The following is a 19907-nucleotide window of genomic DNA, read 5'->3' as shown; positions in this document are numbered from 1 at the left end:
GAACAATTTGGTATTTAATACTGTGGAATTGAATAAAAAATGACACTGCTACTAGCAAATTAAAAAATATAATTAAAAAGATTATATATATATGCATTGATATAAAAATAGAGAATTCATCTATTACGCAAGAAAATAAAGAGCTCAGTGTGAGTGTTCAGAAACTTGCAGCACTAGGGGGAATGATCAAAGCCAAGTGACAGGGGCTTCCCACAAAGGGTTAATATGTTTCTGACACCTTGTATTTGAGGGTGAGTTTCTCTGTAAGAGAGTTGTTTTTTTATTATTCCTTTTGGGGAAAGGCATAGTTTTTTTAAAACAGAAGAAATGACCCTCCAGAAAGTTGAATTTTCTGTCAAATGGTTGCTGTCATTGTCTAAGGAAAGAGCTTAAGGAAAGCAACTCTTAAAAAAAGAAAAGAAAAGAAAACCTAAAAATAAAAGCAAAATAAAATCCTGAAGTGATTTGCTATATTTAAGAAACCATCAATAGGCACTTCAAGGGTAGGGATTCCTACTTGAGTTCCACCTTAGAAACATGAAAGAATTAGGTCAGTTAAAATGACAAGCTTACCTTTTAAGGAGAGTAAAAATTATGAAAACAAGAGAGAACTATTTATCGGAGAATTCCCAGAGAAGGAAGTATTTCTAACTAGACACTAAAACACCCCTCTGGCAGTATTACAGTCAGAGAATTATATAAGAAATGTATGTCAGAACTGGGATTCCAGCAGGCTCATACTTATCTCCCAACTCGGGAGACTGGTTTGTAAAACCAGTTTCCATTATTATTATTATTATTTCTTTCCCCGAAAAGAACCGAAAGTATCAGAGGCAGGGCTAATTTTTCTATTTCCTATCTGTGGATTCTACAGAATCAATACAAACTTGAGATCGATTTTCACAATTTCTCGTAAGTTGCTGGTTAAATTAGCCAAAAATCCTCTTCCAGCTAGGAACAATATATACCAGGCAAAACCAATTATGCCTGAGCTTGAACTGAAACCGCGTTAGCTCATCCTCCTGGTCTGGATACACTGTTCCAGAAAACATTAATTAAACACCTTGAATCATGGCTGCTGTAAAGATCTGAAAGCAGTCATCTCCTTCCGGGGAATTCTCACTTGCAGACACAGGCATGGGAAGACACATCAAGCAAGTACCCCAAAGCCAGCCGCAGAGGACGGTTCTTTTGTTGCTGACCAGGAGGAGTTGAACTTTGCTCCACTTTGGGGAGCGCAGCCACCGCTTGGCAACAACAAGGACAACAGGACATATTTACCTGCAGGGAGCATCAGAGAGAAACCTGAGCCACCGCAAAACAAAGTGGTCCAGATGCATGGTCTGCCTCTGCGGGGCTGCAGGGCTGCAGGCCCCCGGCTGCTTTGGCTAGGCCGGCTCCTGCCAAGCAGCCATCCCCACGGCGGCCACCCTGCCTTCCATCTTGGGGACTCACCCAGAAAATCCCGCACCCTGCTCCAGGACTCCAGAACTCTTGCAATGCTCCCGAACGCTCACCGTTTGTTCCGCATTCATCCAATCAACTCTGCACTGCACATCTTCCTCCACCGGCGCTCAGACGCCCGGCCGCTGCTCATCTGTATGCTAATTATTTTGCCACATGGACAAAAGTAATAATGCTTTCAGACAGGAAACTAACAGGCCTGAAGTCGAAGATGGAAATTAATAAGTTGACACCACTAAACGCCGGCCAGGCTGTCACGCGTGCCGCGCTGCCTGGTGGAGGGAGCCGAGCCTCGGCGGCCGGGCTGGGCGTCAGGCAGCGGCTCCCGGGGAGGCCGTGGCCGCGGAGCAGCACCAGCCGCCTCCGACTTACCCTGTGGCAGGCTGCATCCTCTAAGCACTACAAAACATATCCATTTCCCCCAGTCCTAGCACGGGAGGGAACTTCAGCGCTGAGCTAGCTATTTTTCAAGTGATAGCTGTGGATTAAACCGGTGATTTCTAACCTTCCTGTTTATTAAGCCTGCAACACAGTCAGACAAGATTGGGGATGCACGCTGTATGCTTCTTACATTGTACCCACAGGCCCCTAAATCTCTAGAGCTGAATGTGTATCATGTGCGGTGCCGTATTCAATGTAATAGATGAGAACTAGAAATACCAGAGTCAGGCCGGCTTAGGCAGTAGATCTCAAATTACCTCCCACCATCATGGATGTTATGGCAAATTCATGCTGTGGCTAAAGAAATCTCACCAAGTCAGCTGCACCCACAATACTGTACACGGTACTACTGCTCAGCATCGAAACAAAACCAGAAGAGGTTCCAACCTGCCCTGGCGCTTCCGATGGGAGAACAGTTACTCAAGAGTTAACTGGAACGGACTCCTGAACCTCTCCGGGGCTGCCAACCACACTCCGGTGCTGCTTCAGTGGGAGCTCCTTTTATCACTTGCTCTTAAAACAAAAGACATAAAACTATTTCTCCAAGAAAGTTAACACATCATCAGCCTCTCGGTCTTGTTTGAAGGAAAGAAAATACCCCAAAAAGTTCTATCTGAAAAGGCAAGACCAAATAAGATTTCAGAAATACAAAATGGAACATAGATATATGACTTTCATTAGCATTTTTCTTGTTAAAGAAAAAGTGCTGATTTTAGAGATGGCTTCTTGAGTCAGGCAATAAAGGCTTGGGTCCAGCAGCGACTCCACCAGCACACTTCCTGCAAACCTCTCTGTTCTAACACTCACCACTATGAGAGTGCACACGAAATCACAAAGGCTACTTAGCACCTCCCACTCCTGCCCCTGGACACTAGCCTTGCAGACACAGACTTGTGTTTCATGACAACTCCAGCGGCACGCAGGCACCTGGGGCGCCTGCCCACAGAAACCTGATCCTGCAGGACTAGATCTGTTGGAGAAAGAGTCCATTGTTGGCTCCTGTACACACCAAACCATGCGATTTTAGGAAGTTTCAGAATCTGTCATCACATAAGAGCTGCAGATCGTCAGGTAGGCAAGCAGACAACTATTTGTTCAAGTACTTAAGAGACCAGGTGAAATAATTTCCAACAGCTGGAAGTTGCAACCACCACATACATCCCAAGCAACCTTTAAATAGAAAGAAAGGGATACCTTTTTTGCAGAGGAGTTGGTGGCCATGAAGCGAAATCCCGCTCCGCAGTCTATTTCCCCACACATGCAGGGCTATTTCCGCTGTGGAGAGCCCCTGGCACGTGTTGCTCGCTCTCCCCTATGCATCCCTGCTCCACGGGCCCGCGCCCTCCGGCGCCGGGCTGTCAGCTCGCCGTGCTCAGGGAGAGTCTAGGGCAGAGTCGCCAGCACTGATGAGGCACTGCAGACTTTCCACCGCGCAAGGCGCCCACTGTGGCTTCCGTCGCGGACAGCACTCAAGTCTGAAGTTACCAAGAACCCCCCATTCTGGCTTTCCGAGGCGATTCCTCTAAATCCCGAGCCTGTCGCCTGGCGTGTTGAGAGCAGACGTGCTGGTTACTACAGAGCCCACCGTGCCTGTTCCACCCAGCCCTGCTGGAAACCGCCGCAGTCTGAGAGCGAGAAATGCTTTAGGAGAACACCCTGTACTGCTCTCCCCTCACAGCACAACACCCCTTACACTTAGACTAAAGCGTTTCCTCCCCCTCCCAACTTTTCCAATAATCACCACGTGGGGAGTAGGGATTTTTTTTTAAAGAGATACATTTTAGGAAAAATTTTCTAACAGAACAGCCCAATACAGCAATGCTTATCAGTATTGCTTCACATAACAAATAAGCATTTATGCGTTCTTTCTAGTCTTATAACACCTGGCTTACATCTTCTCTGCCATCTCGGATTACCTCCACGGATACCCTGAGGACTCATTACAATGTCAAAGCTTAAAACAGTCTCATTGTGAAAACAGGCATAGAAAAATCATTGTGTATGCTTGAACAATGCAGGTGTGAGAGAGCCAGCAGAAGAGAGGGAGGCAAAAACAGACAAACAGGAACAGAGTTAAAGAGAGAGGGAGGAAAGGGGGGGGGGAGGGGAGAGTGAGGGAGAGACGGAGGGAGAGGGAAAGAGAGAGAGAGAGAAGACAGGACACAAAGCATACTCCAAACTGAAACCATGTTGCATTGAAATAGAGCCCACTGATGGAAAACGTATAGCTGCTACCTTAGAATAATCTAATATCAGGAAAATCATACAATAAATTACCCCAAAGGTATTTAGTATTATTTCTTGTACCAGTTATGGCCATCGTGGACATTATTTCTAAAATGTAGTGTATGCCAATTTAAAATATCTTTTTTGAATATCAGCCCATGTGGAACTTATATGTGCTTTATTCCTGCCACTTCAAAATAAAATGTAAAAAATAATTTTATACACACCTAATTTTAAGTTTGTGATATCCTTTCTCTTTAGTTTGGAACTGACATAGATCAATGCCAGGTACAGTGTTTTGAAGAATATACTGTGATGAAACTCGGCCGGCTGAACAATGTTAATCATTTGCAAGTTTTGTTCAAGTTTAGCCTCTATTACTGCTTCCTGAGGAATGCTACACGTATTTTTCAAAGAAAACAAAAGGAAGTCATTCGTGTAAAGGGCTTTTTAAACCACTGAACATAAGAAAGAGCATAATACTATTACAATCAAATTATAATAAGAAATAATTGGATTGTAAGAATTTATCAAAACTAAAGATCTTTCTTTCTGAATCTACTATTCATCTGCTGCCTGGACAGACTTCTGGTGAGGCTTTGTATCAAGGCAGGCTTCATGGCTAAGTAGTAGGTGCAACTGGAAAACCTGGTTATTGGTTGGAACTGTAGCCCTGAACTCAAGAGGACAGCCTGATGAGCCATACTTCAGTGTCAGAGCAGGGCGGTCTGCACCAAAAAGTGTTTCATTAGTCCTTCTTATTCCACTGAGTGGGTTTCTTAACATAAATATTTAAGAGTAACTAAAATGTTAAGTTGTTTGAAGTTAAAAATATAGCCATCAAAATATAGAGTAAGTAAACAAAGTATTTTAGGTGATGTATTATGTTTCTGAAAGCAATGCCTCTCCTGCAAATCGGATTATCCTACAGGTAGAGCTGGAAATCTGGTTTACCCAGGTGACTTTGAAAATATCATTTAGGCAACAAAGTAAATTTTTCATAGAAAACTGATTTGGATTTTTAAATCACACATGTGAAATATTTCTAAAAAGAAATCAACAAATAGATTGTTAACTCTAAATTTTAAATATAGTTTTAACAAGTAGAAAAACTTTAAAAAGCCCTGAAGTTGCAAAATAACGTCTCTTTTCCCTAATCTATTGAAAATTGGCATAAAAAACAGACATAAAACATCAGACATATTCAGTGGTAAAGCATGAAATATAAATATTTTTCAAGACATAAAAGAATAAATAAATAAACAAGGTGGGTGAAAAACACAACAGGAACAATGAAAGCCCCACACTGAAAAGGATCCTTTTTGAAAAATACCCACATTTTCCTAAAATCATGCTTGTTAAATTTTACAATCCAAAGGGAAATTATGTGCTCAGATTCCTTTAGGAATTTTGGTACACCAGACATACGTGGTCACAAATTATGGGGCCTTCAGCTTTGATCTCAGCTTCTAACACAGATTTATGAAATCAGCCTAAGTTTTGCTATAGGATGCAAGTATAACTCAAGAGAAGTTGAAATTTGTGTTTCATGCATACTTTTTGCCTTCCTGGTTCATCTTGATAATCCTGACTCATCATTTCACAACTAGATTTTATCCATAATTACATAGATTGCCATTACAAAAAAGATTTTCCATTTGAAAAACATGTCTACCTAGGGTTTACAGTTTTTCAATTCACCATATGTACAGATGCAAGTAATTTTAATGAGATCATATGGTTGGTAATTTGGAAAGTAGGATAAAATATTTATGTGCAAAATAAAATACTAAGATTGCATGTCTTTTCTCCCACCATCTCCAAAACACCCCGTTGTGAGCATCAAGGCTCCCTTGCTTCTGCCTCAACCAGCACAATCATGGAGGTGAAGCAAGTGAGCCATTTTTCCTCGCCGTGAACTCCGGGGAAGTCCGGCCCGCTGGATGGACTCGCGGCCGCGGCGGACAGCTCCCGGTGCTGAAAGGGAAGGGGGAGAAGCCTCGCTCACAATGGCTCACTCAACCAGCCTTGAAAAATCACAGCAAAACTGAATGAGGTGGCAAGTGCTCGGGCTGAAGAGCACAGTCTGCAGAACAATGGCAGCCAGCTCCAAATCCCACTATAATCACATTAATGAGATTAATCAGTGAATTAGCAGCAGTCAAATGTCAGGGAGGCAAGGAAGAATCCAACCAAGATTGGTAATTAACTTTTTTTTGGGGGGGGGAGGGGAAAATCAACTATACTACCTCCTAGTTTTCTCAGCAGTTGACAATTTTCCTTTACAAATCTGAAGACTACGTGTACTGATCAAAAGGCAAGAAAAGCAGAATCCTTCATTTTATAATAGAGATCCAGGTATCACATTGCCATGCTTCAACCATAGTCCTCTGAGAAAAGTGATGTCACTTTAAATAATCTTCACAAACGATCAAGTTTTTATTATTTTGAACTTTCTAAGTATGTAATTAAGAATTAAAATGCAATCATTTCTGTGATACTCAAGCAAAATATAAAAAAATGGCTGATTAAAAAGGATTACATAACAGCTGCTTTGCTTATGAGTAGTCTGTGATACTGTGGCAAGAGTTTTTTAAAAAGTGCCATCAAGTAAAAAACTATTATACAAACATATCAACACTCGTCTATTGTCTTTAGTAAAGAAAATATGTAACTACAGTACAACCTCAAGGAGAATTTCAACCAGTAACCTATTGGGCTTGAGATCATAGAATCATACCCTTTCCTTCAGGTCAATTAGAAAAAATAAACTTATTTTTTCCTAGAATGTGTCACTTAGAAGTGTGTATAATATATGATCAACACTTTGTATTCAAAGTTCTGAAGAGATGAAAACTTGCAGGAATGCAATGGAACTTTGCATTTTTTATCCCTTTCAAAAAGGAATATTGTACAGAAACACTTTTTAAAGTAATCACATTTTTATCTGCAGGGAGATGTGCTCTATTTATCATTTAAAACCTGCATAACTTTTATGAAGTTGAACAATTAGAAAGACTCCCTTGTGCCTATAAGAGTGGTGGTAGGGTGCTTTTGTCTATAAAGTTAATTTTGTTCAGTAAAATGCACTTTAACATAAAAGCTCTTATAAAAATATTTTTGCTCAAAGTAAACAGATAACTTAAAAATTTTATTGATTATATGGTATGGTTTTAGTGGCAAAAGAAATTGTCATGGATAATTTAATACTAAATTCAAAAGCAGTGCTCTATATTTTGTTTGTTTGCCTATGACTGTTTGCCTATATACTTATTTCCTTATTAATGTCTATCTTGAAACTAATGTTTGCAGTTCGAACTTCTAGTTTATATACTTGAGTTGCTTTAGAAGACATATTTCTGTTACAACTGAAATAATGTTTCATCACTATCAACTTTGGACATTTAGGTTATAGTTAAAAATCTTTGAGTTTCTCAGTTTAGACAATGTAAGTCAACTTCCTTACCACGAGGCAAAGGGAACATCACACCAAGAATATCTCATGTTTTCCCAGCCTTTGAAACAATGCTCTGCTGTGTTTGTAATGGAAAGGAACCCAGGAAAGTCTCTGGGAAGTTTTTGTTTCAGTCTCAGCAAATCATCCAAGGATTGTCCATGCAGTTTCTTAAATAAACAACATCACAGTTAAGGCATGCATCTCAGTACCCATTTTGCTGTGAAGAGAGACTTCTGTGGATTGCAAACTCTCTCGCGCAGGAGCATCTCAGCTCTGAGCCATGCTGTAAAAACAACTTAGAAAGGAGCAAACAATGGATACTGCAGCCGCAGCCCTCAGCGTCCGGCAAGAGGCTCCCTGTCCGCCAAGCGCACAGAACTCACCTAACGAGGACCACACACCCCACAGCATGGCCACAACCGCTCCCGAGTTAAAGACCAACCAGCTCAATGCTGTTAACTGTGCCGGCTCAACAGACGCCAGAAGAAAAGAAAACCCTTTCCACCGCACGTCTGCAAGAGGATGAGGAATACGCCTACCACCGAGATGCAGAAAAGGCTGCTTTTTGTCTTCAGTGACTACTGACACCGCAACCCATAGTCCAGGGAAGAAAACATAAAATAAAATACACCCACCAATAACGCGTAAAAAAATCAGGGGGCTTCCAGAAGGCTGCGAGGAAAGCTCTCTCTCTGCTTAGTGTGCGGTAGCTTAGGGGAAAAATGTCGCCCGGGCAGGACTGACAAATACAGTGCCATCGGCTCGCGGGCCGGAGGGATCTGTTTCACTTCCACATGCGTCCCCTGATGCACACACTCCCACTCATGCTCTCGATATGCTTTTTTTTCTCCACATTTTTTTTCACGAGCTCCAAATCCCCGGCATATGACCTTCTGTTAAATAGATAAAAAAAAAAATTGCTTATCAGTCATGCAAATGAGGCTGAATTCATTTTCCACAACAGATGGCCTCATAGATAATGATGATGGAAGAGAGAAAATTGAATGTCTCTCACAAGGTGGCCATGGCAACCGAGAGCAGAATAATATCAATAATAAGCTCACTGCATAATAAGGTTGTCAATCCCACAAATCAAAGTCTCCAGCTAAATCAGGTACACCACCCCAGCTAGTTACCAGGTAAAGATATATATATATATATATATATATATATATATATATATATATATATAATGAAGAAAACTAGAATTTCAAATTTCAAGGCATTCTATGGAAATGCGCATGTGTGTGTATGTGTGTGTGTGCACGCGCGTGTGTTCCATCGGAGGCGGGTGGTTTGATAATGAAATGACAATGTGACATATTTTTTCTTTATTTTTGCTTCATTATATTTTCTGTAGTGGACTTGGTTTCGGGAAGGATTTTTAAATAGCCATATTGAAATCTGGAGTGTGGAGTGTGGAATCTCCTGCCTCCACCTCTCCCCCGCACTCCCTGTCTGATGTTCTGTGCTGCCCTGATGCAGTGGCAGCTCGCCTCAGGCTTCCACCTTGGCTCCCAGGGGGACATCCTGCAAAATGAATCAGCAGCCATCCTGAGCAGGCTGATTAAAATGAAAATGGCAAGGCACATGTCTGGGCGGAACTGGAGCTCGGCTTTGCTGCCTGTCTGGCAAGCATGCTCAATATAGCTCTTGCTAATAATGGCTTACTGCCTTTCGCTTTTTAAAAAGGTATCGCCCTTTTTCCCCTTAACCGACTGGTGTTGGAGTGTGTGTGTGCGTGTGGGTGGGTGGGTGTGCGTGTGTGTGTGCGCGTGTGGCCGTGGGGGGGATGGGAGGGGTTGTTCGATTCTGCTCATTTTCTGCTGCTCCCATGCCGACTGCCTGCCTGACAACACCACTATTGTAAAACTGAACTTACCTCTGTCATTCTTTTGGGGAGGGAAGCGGTTGATAAGTCTCGGGGTAAAAGGGCCAGTTATAAACTCAAGCCGCCTGAAAGACCGAGTCACCATTTTACACCTCGATACAATAATTTCTAACTGAATCCGAGGCAGCAGACCTCCAGAGAACGGGAGCTGCTTCACAGGCTCACAGTTGGACGCTGAAATGCAACCTATTTCTGTTTCAAACATTTGCAACCAACCTGCTACTGTATCCCCAGATATTATGCAACACAAAGCCTCCAAAATAGGAAAATGAGAGCTGACTGACTGATGCAATAATCAAACGAATTTAATAAAAATAAACCTCTGACTTTTTTCTCAAAATTCTCAGGCACATTAATATTACCCTCAAATAAGCTATATTTTTCAGTACCTCTGTCAAATTTTTCTGGTTTTTAAGGCATTCTGGAAATTATAAGATTATCATCTCTCATAAAAATGGCTTAGAAATTAGAACCAAGGGTTTTCCTGAATTCATTATACTTTTTTTTTCTTATACATTTTTTTCTAAGCTACTAACAATCTTTCAATTTTGCTGTCTTAATTTCCCTTATTGATTCCTTCTGGTAACAAACACGTGATGTGTGTGTGTGCGCGCGCACTCATTTTTGCCTTCAGTAATTCTTCTCCCCGAGATTTGATCTTTTTTCTCCTGTGCTCCAGCCCTGCTGCTGTGGTGTGAATCAGAAATCAATAGAGCTGCCCTAATGGAGACTCCACTCGGCACGCGGCAGAGCAGCTGCAGGCGCCCCCCTCCCCACCTCCTCCCCTCCCTGCCTCCCTGTCTCTCTCTCCCTCTCTCTCTCTCTCTCTCTCACACACACACACACACACACACACACACAACTAATGACGTCTGTACAGCTTTTTCAGCTGATTGGGCAGCACATCGGATGTTCTGTGGAGCAAAGAATAGGAATCATTTACAGTCGGTGGAAAAAAAACGGGAGCATGTATTCTCCTGTGTCTCAGACACTGATCCTGAGCTCCCCAGACAAGCAGCCACGGATAAGGGACAGTTCTTCAAGTTATATGGTCACTACAGAGGGAAGGAATACTCCAAAATGGTTGTAGAAGGAACTGTAGCACAATGGGTGTGTTTCCGTTTTATAAAAGACAAAGCATTTCTCTAAAAAAAGCAAGCAGAATAAAATGTATATAAAATTTGTATGTTTAGGTCAAATCATGAATTCCTTTGCACTGCTTTTAAGGATTTGAGTATGCAATGTAACATTATTTTATAATACTTCCAAGTGCACTTTTAAAAATGAGGTACAAATGAATGTATGTGTGCGCACACACACGGACACACAGTTCACTTGTTTCTCTGCCTTAGCTTAGCTCTGTTAGCAGTAAGATCAATTTTCTTAGTTAAAATTTATTCCCACGTTTATCTTATAATAAGAAATAAATAAATCTCTGAAGGATACTATGATATTTTAAACCACCGGCTTACATATGTGGCTATGTTCCTTAGACATAGGTACATGTCTACGAAGATACACAGTCTATTGGGTAGAGGACGCCTGTACATATGGAAGCATGTGCGCATGAACACGTGTGCACACACGCAAGCACAGGCACCGTATTGTTCCAACCGCTCTTGGTTACCGGGCGCTGTAGGTCTATGTCACTAGGAGGACGGGGTGATGAGCGTCGGTGAGCGAGGCCCTCGTGCTGGCCATGAAGGAAAGGTGTTCTGGAGTGTGCGGCATCAGGAGCGCCCTCCCTACCACAGCGTCAGTGTCTGCTGTCCCTCTGCTTCTTACCGGTGGCAACCGCCCGGCTCCAGTCCGGCTCCAGAGCAGCCCCTGTGCTCCTTCCATACAGCCCTTGCAGGACTGACACTCACATGGCTTAAGAGGAGGGGACATGTAAAGGGGTCATGAAGCCACAGAGCATGCAGACAAGCATTCTGCAGTTATGTTGTAGGTACACTTAATACATTAAGATTTCTTTAAAAATGCATTCCAGGGCTCTGCAGTAGGATACATCAGGACCAGGGAGTACCCCAATGACTATTTAAAGATCTTACTGTATTTCACAATCAAACCATACAATGCATCATTTTGCTTCCAAACATCTATGATACTCTTCCTTAAATTATTTCTAATATAGTATGTTGCCTTTAGATTCATTGCTTTTCTGTATTAGCAAATGTAGCTTGTAGCTTATCTTATTAATTAATCAATAGTTTATCAATTAACTTCTTTGCAAGAGGAAATACATATGCAGCACCTTTTAATTGTCATGTCCTCCAATTTAATACAAAAGAAAATAAATTCCAGGTGCTGTTGTGTCTTGAACTATAAACACACAGGCAATACACAAGGGTGTGTTGCAGCTACTGGCCGCATGCCCTGGTCTCTCCAACCAACAGCGACTGGATCTCTGGACCCGTGGCCAGAGTCGGTCTCAACATGATAGGTATCTACATGGGACTTGACCTTTCTTCGGACGCCATGTTTCACACCAAGGCAATGGATGGGGACCAGATCTCCCTGTAAAGCGTGAGGATGACCTTTCTGAGTTTGGGTACAGGAAGCTCAAGACACTGTCCCTAAATATCTTCTTTTTAACTTCATTACCTTTCTTCAGAATACATCTGCATCAGTGACGGAACGGTGTGATAGGAAAGGAAGTCTTGGACTAACTGAAGACAGTAGCAAATAGGAGAAATCATCACAACGGGGTAGCAAGCCATTAAAACCTGGAGCTCAGACACCCCCACTCCCCGTCCTCTCCCCCACACTAGGGATGACATAGCCGACCCCCGACTCCCCACCCCCCCTATTCCATTAACAGTTGAACTTTCTGAATTAGGCTTGTATGAGATAAGAGCAACTTCAGGAATACACCACAACGATCGAGATGGGAAACTCACCTTCATCGCAGGGAATTAGTTTTAATCAAGCTGTGCACCTGTGGAATGTTACAGCAAACAGTAAGGACCAAGGTCTGGGTGCTTTACCTGAAAAATCAAGGGGTGAGAAAGAAATCTGGGGGTTGTAGCACAAAGAGCGGCACATCAAGTTTGTCGCAGGCAGACAGAAGTTGCTCGTGTAATCTCAGTGCACTGGGTAGAGCAGAAAGTACAGGCCATGAGCTTGGTGGGACTCATGGGTATTGCCTTGGAATCTGTCTTGGATTGACTATTCTACTGCATGTTAGTAGATCCTTGGGTTTTCAAAGCATTCCTGTTCAGACCTCTTGGCCTGATTTTATAGAGCTGGTCATTTGTCAAAATATATAGATATAAAGTGTTTCGAATATAACTCTGAGATTTAAGAGAGCAGTGGGAATTTAAGGTTTACAAGATTACAGCCAACAAACTAAGATAATCTATTAAATATACTTATTTCTTCTCCAAGTTCATAATTTTAAGAACATGAGCCACAATTTTATAAAACAAGTACTCTCCTGACCCATAGTCTCTGAATTCTCTACCATCTGGAGTCTTTGTATCACGTGTTCTCACCTGTAATCATATGTTTAGTGCATCTACAACGACCCAGGATACTTGAGGAAGGAACACGTGCTTCTGCGCTCATGTGCTGTATGAGCAGGTGCTTCTCGCACCGACATAGATTCCCCAGCTCACGTAGATACCTCATCACTAAATTAAGAAATCAAGAGATGTGTTTTAGATCTTTTGCCTTATTTGGAATGCAATTATTCTTCATTGTACATACCTGGAACAGGTTTTGTATCAAAATCTGTAGGAAAAGAGAATCTAGAAAACCCACAGGTGCAGAGAAGATACTAGGGAAAAACAAGAGATAACATATTCCCTCATCCTCACTGCAGTAAACTTACTCATTCTCCTTGAGTTTCCAGGATTTGAGCTTCTTCCCAATATCCAGAACCTCAACATTTGAGTATCCTTAGTAAATAAGAACTGCCTCTTACTACAGATACTACAATTACTAGGTATTTTTTCCCCAACTTCTCTTACAGCTAAGCTGTGGACACATGACTTACTACTTGCCATCATGATGTGCCCATCCCAAGACTTACTACTTGCCATCATGATGTGCCCATCCCAAATTTGAACTCCAAGTTGGCAGCACAATGAAGTGTGGCCTTCAAAACCCCTTTCATGATAGTGGCGGCAGTCCAGCGCAGTTGACTTATGGAGAAGAAGGTCAGTGTCTCGTGCTCTGGTGATGGTGTCAGTATCCTGCCTGGACCTACCCTCCTGCATGTTTTTAGGCTGCCGAGGAGCAAGCCTCCGAGTCTGATGTTTCAGCAGTCCTGGCAGTTCTGCCTTTCTACTCAAGTCAGCACCATATTCTCTTGTAACAAGTAATCTTAGTGATACATATATTGGTACTTAGAGTGTAGCAGGCAAGTCAAAATAGGATAAAGGGGAGTAATCAAGTCTCATTATTTCACTTGCAGAGAACATCCAGCAAGATGGGAACTTGCTACTTGTGATACATAGGATCAAAACAATTAAATTATCTGCTCTGGTCATACGGGAGGATTTGCTGGACTCAGAATGGTGACAAAGGTCCTGTCTGATTTGCAGACCTGAAGTAACTTGATATCTGAGAAGAGGGGTCTGATGTGGACGCCATCATGAAGATTCCACGTTCTTCACTTGATCCTGGAAACGAGTAGATTCCCAGACCCAGGGCACTGAGAAAAGAGGTATCTTTGAAGAAAGACCTTGCAGTAACATCTCAAAAATAAACGATCCTTTCTCAGACAGAGCTGCAGCCATTTGTCTGAGAAATTACAGGCATCATTGGACACTGGCTTCACCTAGCTCCTGAGAACCCAGAATATCATTTGGCCTACTGGATAAAGTGGGGTCTTTTGGGGAGGCGAGCCAGTGACACATTAGGTCAGTGAGGCCTTGAAGTCTCCCTTTGTTTCCCCCAAATTCCTAAGGATAGAGGTAAAAAATATCTATTCAATAATTGACAGAAGCTGTACCTTAGATCCATGAAAAATGGACTATCCACAGAATAAACCCAAAGCATGCTGTTTTGCTGGAGAAATCCCACATTATCATCACCAACAAAATCTAGTCTTACAGGATGCAATGATGGGCTTCTCATCCTGTCCCCTTCGATTCACTGGTGTGGCTAGTAGACCGAACAGGGCTCTTGGAGAATGGTGATGACACAGTAAGCTCAAGCCAGGCCCATAATATTCTACTCAAGCAACTCAACACAGCTCTAAACACAAGGAATTGGATTTTATCCCAATAAAAGAGACAGTTTTTCTTCTTATATTGGGAATAATATATCTTCATCATTTTGTCTCAGGTTAAATTAATTCTTCATTTTTTCAGGAAACAGAATCATCTTCCCACCCCTGCAGGACATGAGGCCAACCACTGTAGCAATGGCAACATGCTAGAAAGACCTAAAGGGGTGAGGAGTACCCATTCTAGATTTCTTGGCAAGGTGGAGTCTCACCAGAGACCAGCAGACAAATACAGTGAAAGATACAGGAGTCTATGCCTTCCGAAGTTACGGGAGGTTTACTTATCTGGGACTTCCTAGGTTGTGTCCAGCAACAGAAGGAATCAGTGTTTTACTCTGTGCTCTCTGCTTTCTCTCTCTCGCTCGCTCTCTCTCTCTCTTTTTTTTTTTTTTTTTTTGGTTCTTCTGTTACTGGAGAAACAAACCAAGTAGGGTGTATGGTATTGGGAGTGGGGATCAATCTTGATCATTAAGGGGTACAGCAAGGAAGTGGGAATGAAATGTGAAAGGAGGAAAGGAATTTCTGGGCACCTTTCAACCACGCCAGTAAAGAAAGACCAGGGCCACCCCACGCAACAGGTTCAACCACGCCAGTAAAGAAAGACCAGGGCCACCCCATGCAACAGGTTCTCAGGACCTACCTCTCTCAGTAAAGACATCAGGGGCCATTCTGTAAGATGCGTAATTGGCTCTCCTGGGTCTGGCTCACCTGGGCTGCAGGGCAGGAGGGGTATCATGAATATCAGTACGAGCAAAGGGAACGGAACATTGATCTGCACTTCCATTCCTTGCTTTGTCATATACATTTTATAAAATGTAATTAATTGTCTCTTTAGTCTCTCACCTGATTTTATCAAATTGGTGGTGGATAGTCTCTAGAATATTGAAATAGAGTTGGGGCAGATAACAGCAGAAGCGGACACCATGTGGTGATCCCGGGCCAGCCACTGACTTAGAAGTTAGACCCATTCTTTCCTGAGGAGGGCAGAACCCTGCTCGTCTGATAATTCCCCCGGAGCACAGATGCACCTCACAGGCCTGCGTGCTGACATTGAGCAGCAAAAGCTAGAAAAGGTGGGCGTTTGTTCCATTTCGATCTTTCCTGGAGGAACTTCCCTCCCGGAGTCTTGCCCCACGGGTGGGATGGTGATGGCAGTGGGCCCCGCGTCCCGGGCGAGGAGGCAGGTGTGGAGTATGGAGAACGCTGTGGGATGCTCCAGGTGACACTCGGAGCTGTGCCGCGTGGGCACTGGCAGGGCTGCTCAGTCTCCTCTCCTTGCTCTCTGCTCCTGGGCACTCGGAGAACTCCCAGTGTCTTGTCCATAAAGCCCTTTTCTGCTTAAATGAACCAATTGGTTTCCTTTTCTAGAACCAGAGAACTCTGACACAGCCCACAAACACAAAACACAGAGACACACGTGCACACACACACACACGCACACACACACAGCACAGCACTCGTGCAAGGCAGGAGTCACACTCAGGTCCAGAGGCCGGCCAGAGTTCACCACCATCACCCCGATCCTGGCTTATTTGTGCCCCAGGCACTACCCTTTCACTTACTGGGGCAGCCCTTACCACTCTCACGGGGCGGCCCTTCTCCACCCAAAGTCCTATGACACTCTAGCTCTAAAAATTATTCCTCTCCCAGGAATATTCCACGTCCGTCAGACTTCGGACAGGGAACAGAACGGTCCAGAATCTAAACCGTATCAGGAATGAACCAAAGAAGTAAGCTGATAAAAACAAGCTCCTCGGGCACCTGGGTGGCTCAGTGGGTTGAGCCTCTGCCTTCGGCTCAGGTCATGATCTCGGGGTCCTGGGATCAAGTCCCGCATCGGGCTCTCTGCTCAGCAGGGAACCTGTTTCCCTCTCTCTCTCTCTCTCTGCCTGCCTCTCCATCTACTTGTGATTTCTCTCTGTCAAAATAAATACATAAAATCTTTAAAAAAAAAAAAAAAAAAAAAAAAACAAGCTCCTCTTGGCTCTTTCATGGCCCAGCCCTTTCATGATATCCAGCTGGAGGAGACTTTACAAGATGAAACATCTCAACAACCTATCTTGGATGTATGGTCTTCTTAATTTGTAATAATGGACAGTTCCTACTTTATCTGTTAATACTTGACACAGCAGGAGTTCTGTTCCCTAATTACGGAGCAAAACACCTCTGTCTTCCACCTCATTCTACACCTGATGTATACACAGGGGCCATCCAAACAGCATGAGGACAAACCATGCTGCCCCTCCAGGGAGCTTCAGCTTGGCTTTCCGGGTCAGAGTGCGCTCTTTCACACAATGCCCGGCAGATCAGCATCTTCAGTAAAGATTGAGGAACAGTGGAGCAGACCAGGCATTCCAACAGAAATACAGTGTGAGCCCGATGTACAATTAAAAACTTCTAGTAGTTACACACAAAAAGAAAACAGAAACAGATGAAATTAACTTTAGAATAGATTTTATTTAATCCAAAATCCAGAATATTATTTCAAAATACAATCAACATAAAATACATTAATATTTTATATATTTTGTGCATAATTCTAAATTTTTTGAGATACAGTTGACACTAACATTATGTCAATTTCAGGTATACATAATGATTTGATATTTGTATGTATTAGGAGATAATCACCACAGTAACTCTGGTTAACATCCATCACCATAATTACAAAATCTTGACATATTTTTTTACCTGGTGTGTGTTCTGCCACCACAGTGCGTCACCAATGACCACCAATGGAATTCCCAGCTAGAAGCCACCCATTTCCTCCTCCGTCTTCAGCTGAGGAGAGGACTGATGGAAATCACCCAGCTGAAAGTAACCAAGCAATGTGTGAATGAAGGTCTGTGAGATAATGTTCATAACCAAGGACTACATATTCACACACAGATAAAATATTAGTTACTATTTACTGATTAACGATGACCGGCCCCAGGACAGGCCATCCCCCACCACTGTTCTGGTCCCACAGAATCTCCTGAGTGTCCCCATCTCCTCTGTCAGCTTCCATGTGGGTACAGAGTGGCTGTTATGCAACCCTATGCCTTGTGTTCTATTTGGATGCCTTCAGTTGTAACAGATGGGTGTGGGATATTCGGGCGTTCAGGGATTTCCGAAACTCAGCTACCCTCCCCACGCACTTATTGACTCTCCCTTGCATTTCTGGTTCCCTGAGTGACCTGCTGTCCCGTCATGGCTGTGTGGCTATCCCAGGCTGCCTCACACATTCTGAGTTTCTGTCGGACTATCCCTGCTGCCTCCCCCACCAGCCTTGTGCACGTCCAGTGTGGACAGCAGCAGACCTTCTGTCTTCTTCTGTCTCTTTACCAATGTACATCTCCAGGCCCTCTCCTTACAGCGTTGTTGTGATTGATGAGGAGTTTTACAGGAGGGTGGCTCAGATGTGCTTGCTCAGCACTATTTCTGAACGTGTGCATTCATGAGCAGAGCTGTTTTAACTTGAACCTGCTTTCAGTCTCCCCAGAAAAGAATTTCAAAGACTGGTGCTGAATGCCACCGTGTTTTATGGAGCCATGATAAGTGGGGGATTTACGTGAAACGGTGATCTATTTTAAGCAACAGACGTTAACTTACACTATTGGAATCTCATTTCCTGAATCCAATTACTTTCCAACTAGAAATAAAAGCATAAACAGATATTAGAATTATAGGAAATTAGAACTAAAAAGTCCACATTAGAGATTATCAGTGTTGTAGTTAAAGAGGCTGAAGTCTACAGAGGTGGTGACTGGTTCATAATCAGTGATGAGACAGAGGGAGGGACAGAGGTGGGGAGAGGAGGGAGGGAAGAAGGGGAAGAGGAAGAGGGAGGAAGAAAGAGGGGAAGGGGAGAGAGAGAGATTCACAAGGGAAACTAAGCTTCATTCACTGCAGATGGGGCATGGGGCTGCATGAATGAACTTGGTCGTCCCTTCGCTAAAGTCATACTATCTTAAAGACATCGGAGAGTATTTGGTTAGCAGGAAATTAAAGATGTATTTATTCATGGGCCAACAGAGCTCAAATTGGGACATGAACTCAAACCTGAATAAATTCATCTCTACCAAGGGTTTCAAGCTGGGTTTGAAAATCTCACAGAGTTTGCAGTGTCCCTTTGACTGGGTCCAGTACAGGAGAGAGAGACAACTGCCCAGAACTTCACAAAATATTTTCTATGCATTATTTCATTGAATTTGAAAGTCAGAAACTATATTTGTGAAGTAGTATGAGTGACTTAATAAATACCCAAACTTAACGCATTCAAAAACCTCTGCTCCCTTTAATCAGAATCAATTACCCCAGATTTTTATACTGCCTAAGACAAGGCTTTAATTTTTTGAGATATATTTGGGATATTTTCAGGTTTTCTGGCATTTCTTACATAATTTCTTCAGTGCAGAAGATCTTCATTCTTAGAAGATGAATTTGTAGGAAGAGCCAAAATTGCTCAAAAAGCTAATACCCCCAAAATACAGTTGTAATGAAAAGAAGGGCCATCTCTACCCCAATGTTCATAGCAGCAATGGCCACGGTCGCCAAACTGTGGAAAGAGTCAAGATGCCCTTCAACAGACGAATGGGTAAGGAAGATGTGGTCCATATACACTAAGGAGTATGATGCCTCCATTAGAAAGGACGAATACCCAACTTTTGTAGCAACATGGACGGGACTGGAAGAGATTATGCTGAGTGAAATAAGTCAAGCAGAGAGAGTCAAATATCATATGGTTTCACTTTCTTGTGGAGCATAAGGAATAACACGGAGGACATGGGGAGATGGAGAGGAGATGGGAGTTGGGGGAAATCGGAGGGGGAGACGGACCATGAGAGACTGTGGACTCTGAGGAAGTAACTGAGGGTTTGAAGGGAGGGGGGTGGGAGGTTGGGTGAGCCTGGTGGTGGGTATTAAGGAGGGCATGAACTGCATGGAGCACTGGGTGTGGTGCATAAACAATGAATCTTGGAACACTGAAAAAATTAAATTAAATTAAATCAATAAATAAAGTAAGTGCTATATTTGTCAACACTTTTAAGGTGAAAACCCAAAGTGATTAGAAGGTAACAAGGTTGTTTTCAAAAGGGGTAACTTCTGCACCAGTTCTGAGAATGTGAACGTCAGAGAGAAGTTGACACCGTTGACCAAGGCCACATGAATGCATGTATGCCATCAAAAACAAAACAAAACAAAACAAAAAC

General features: G+C 42.9%; 1 protein-coding gene across 11 annotated transcripts in view; it reads right to left on the bottom strand.

The window, feature by feature from the left end:
* Positions 1–8392, bottom strand: part of MYT1L (myelin transcription factor 1 like) — a 389060-nt gene extending 380668 nt beyond the window's left edge. For 6 of the 11 annotated variants that reach the window (XM_059132781.1, XM_059132788.1, XM_059132791.1 and 3 more), the window contains exon 1: positions 1518–2036. The gene's annotated coding sequence lies outside the window, so the exon portion shown is untranslated. Of the gene's footprint in view, positions 1–1455; positions 2037–3099; positions 3576–7971; positions 8104–8223 lie in introns of those variants that run through there. The other 5 variants (XM_059132785.1, XM_059132784.1, XM_059132783.1 and 2 more) reach the window with 5 other exon arrangements.
* Between the last annotated feature and the right edge of the window lie 11515 nt (positions 8393–19907).

The sequence above is a fragment of the Mustela lutreola genome, chromosome 9 (genome assembly GCF_030435805.1).
Source record: "Mustela lutreola isolate mMusLut2 chromosome 9, mMusLut2.pri, whole genome shotgun sequence".
In the NCBI taxonomy this organism is placed as follows: Eukaryota; Metazoa; Chordata; class Mammalia; order Carnivora; family Mustelidae; genus Mustela; species Mustela lutreola.
Note: the sequence above shows the minus strand (reverse complement) of the source record. Positions and strands in the feature narration are given on the sequence as shown.